Below are 2,793 nucleotides of genomic sequence, written 5' to 3' on the forward strand. Positions count from 1 at the left end.
CCTGATAGATATATTTCATGCCTCCAAGGCTTTTAATAGAGCCACTGTGATTCCCTATCCTAATGTGAATATACATTTCTATAAATAAACGGGTATTTTTAATATCCAGGTGCTATTTAGGGCTTTCAGCACTAAATTTGTCCTAGGTTGAGTGATTATCACATATTATGAGCAACACCAGATTAAAACCTCATGAGCGTATTATACATTCTGACAAATAATTAGTAAACATAAAGTTATTCTTTCAAAAAAATGCATCTCATCCTATGACGGATGGGCCTTCTCCCCACGTCAAAATCGTGCCCCCTTCGGTGACAGATCGCTGCAATGAGAAGGCATCAGCATCGATTTTGTTCCTAATTTTAATTCGTACTTTTTAATCTGGAGAACCGAGCACGTACGTGTCAACGTGCACAGATGAGAAGGTGTGCGTCGTTCCATTGGAACTGCGTGTCGGGAGGCGTGTCAGGGAGCAACTACGTGAGGCATCCCGTGCCCCCGAGGCTGGGACCCCTCCTCACACCCATCGGGGCGGCTGGCACCCAAAAGCAGGTGTCGGTGGGGACCTGGAGGGTCTCGTTGCCTCGGTCACCAGGTCCGTGGGGGAGGAAGCCTCCAGGAGGCCAGCCCAGCCACCGTGGGACTGTGGCTGCGTGAGGGACCCACGGGGTGACAAGACACCATCATAGCCATCTGCGGCCACCGAAGTTCAGGAGTTTTCACACACTTCTTAGACCACAGTGGAGGGACAGATCGTACCCGAACCACACAGGACTCTGTAATCAGACGCTGTGACTTCAAAATTAAAATGGATGTGCGATGAAATCATTAAAAATAAATGGCTACTAGAATGATTTTAAAATTTAATAATTTATGTGACAGTCTGAGTTTAGTTGAAGGGGAAAAAATTAAAATCTGCCCGAATTTGCAAAATTACTTGCTCCCCGGTCCCCGAAAGTTCTCTCTTGTTTCTCCAAAGTCGACGATATTTTGAATCGTCTTTTTGTTTAAAGACCACTCGCTGTTTTAGAACGGGGGTCCGAAAACTTCGGCCTCCAGGCCAGATCCAGGCCGCCTGCGGTCGGTTCTGTATGGCCCACCAGCCGAAGATGTGGCTTTCACGGGCTGTGCCAACAGCAAGCGTGTGGCCGCGAAGCCGGGGCGTCACCGGCTCTACAGAGACGGTGCGGGTCTCTGTGCAGACAGCACTTGCCCGGGTTTTGTGGTGAATTCTGTGTTTTCGGCCGGAAGCGTTTTAGCTTCTCTGTTCTCCTGAACGTTCGCCATAGCATCGTCAGCGGGCTCGTCTTGTCCTCAGTCCTCCGGAGATCTCATTTGGGGGCGGGGTATCTTTCGGCCACCTTCTTTTCTTCTTTATTTTTTTAGGCGAGGCGACCCTTGGTTGACCTCACAGATTGCAAGGACCTGGTCAGCTTACGGTCCCTTATTTTTTTATTTTTTACGCTTACAGCACCCGGTCTTCCTAGGTGGTCTCCCACCCGAGTACTCACCGGGCCCGACCGTGCCTGGCTTCTGAGATCAGACGGGGTCGGGCGTGTTCAGGGTGGCGTGGCCACTGACTCGGCCACTTTCGAATTCTCATCTCATCCGATCTAATGGCCCTTCGGTTGCTTCTGCTGGGTCCCTCTCGGTGTGAGACTCTTACTTTTACATTCGTGTTCATCGTAAGTCCTCGTCATGAGGGTCCGTGTCGCTGACCGGTTTCAGGCAAGCGTCCGCCGTCATCCCTGGCCGCCTGTCCCCGGGTCCTGGGTTGGTCCCGGAACCACGAGGCGTAGGGCCTCGGGCACCTCTGCACAGCTCTGTCCTGCCTCTCTGGGGAAACTCACGCGGTTCTGGCTTCCGTTTTTGCCAATTCTTTCTTTTTTTCTAAAAAAAAATGATTTTTTTTTTTTCATTTCTTAGGGTTTCACGATTTTTACTGTTGAGAAATTCTCGGTATTTTTTTTAGCAGTTTTCCGGATCTGTGCTACATCTCTGATATCCACCTCCTCATTCGATCAAACATCCCAAACAAACTGGGTTTATATTCAGCACCTACTGCCTGGCGCGTCCCGCGTTCCGGCTGGCGCTCTGCTTGCCGTCTGTGGTTCCCGGGGACACCGAGGTGGTGGGTGCCCTGGGTCTCGTCACTCGTGACTGTGAGCCGCTGTTCAGTAGGCTTCTCTGTGAGGACACGCTCCCTTGGGGACACTTGCATCCGCTTCAGCCAGGTGACCTAGATCTGGAGCATGGCACTCGAGAAGCCCTTCAAACTCATTTCTTGCCTTGTGGTTTTACAGACGGAAGGAACATAAAACCCAGCGAAGAGGGACCCCCAAGGCCGTGCTGGCCCCGCCCCCCACCAGTCACCAGGACGGCGGGAGACAAAGAAGTGGACGGAGGAGGGGACCCACCCGTGGGAGGTCTCTGGCCTGTGACACCGCTACTGAGCACCTACTGTGTGCCAGGCCCTCTCCCGGAGCTGCAGGCACGACAGAGGGAGGACATAGAGACGCGACACGGGGGCAGGCGCGAGCGCCTCGGCGAGTCTGTTTCTGCCGACCCAGCTGTGTTTGTCACCTGGTCCCATCTGCCGCTGCCCCCTCTGGCTGCCACGTGAGGCACAGGATCTCATCCGGGGGGGCCGGACACTTTCACTCACCTGTCTTTGCTCCCGACACAGTGTCTGGCACGAGCCAGGGTCGAAGGCCTGGGTGAGGAACAGAGCTGGGAACTGGGCATTAGTCCGGGAGCATCCTGGGGCTGAAGCGTCCTGTCATGCTGCCCAGC

The 2,793-nt window shown here is 53.4% G+C and overlaps 1 pseudogene; it reads right to left on the reverse strand.

Moving 5' to 3' along the window:
- Window positions 1–1,462: 1,462 nt before the first annotated feature.
- Window positions 1,463–1,581, reverse strand: LOC120603033 (uncharacterized; annotated as a pseudogene).
- Between the last annotated feature and the right edge of the window lie 1,212 nt (window positions 1,582–2,793).

This window comes from Pteropus medius, unplaced genomic scaffold (genome assembly GCF_902729225.1).
Source record: "Pteropus medius unplaced genomic scaffold, Ma_sr-lr_union100, whole genome shotgun sequence".
Taxonomy (NCBI): domain Eukaryota; kingdom Metazoa; phylum Chordata; class Mammalia; order Chiroptera; family Pteropodidae; genus Pteropus; species Pteropus medius.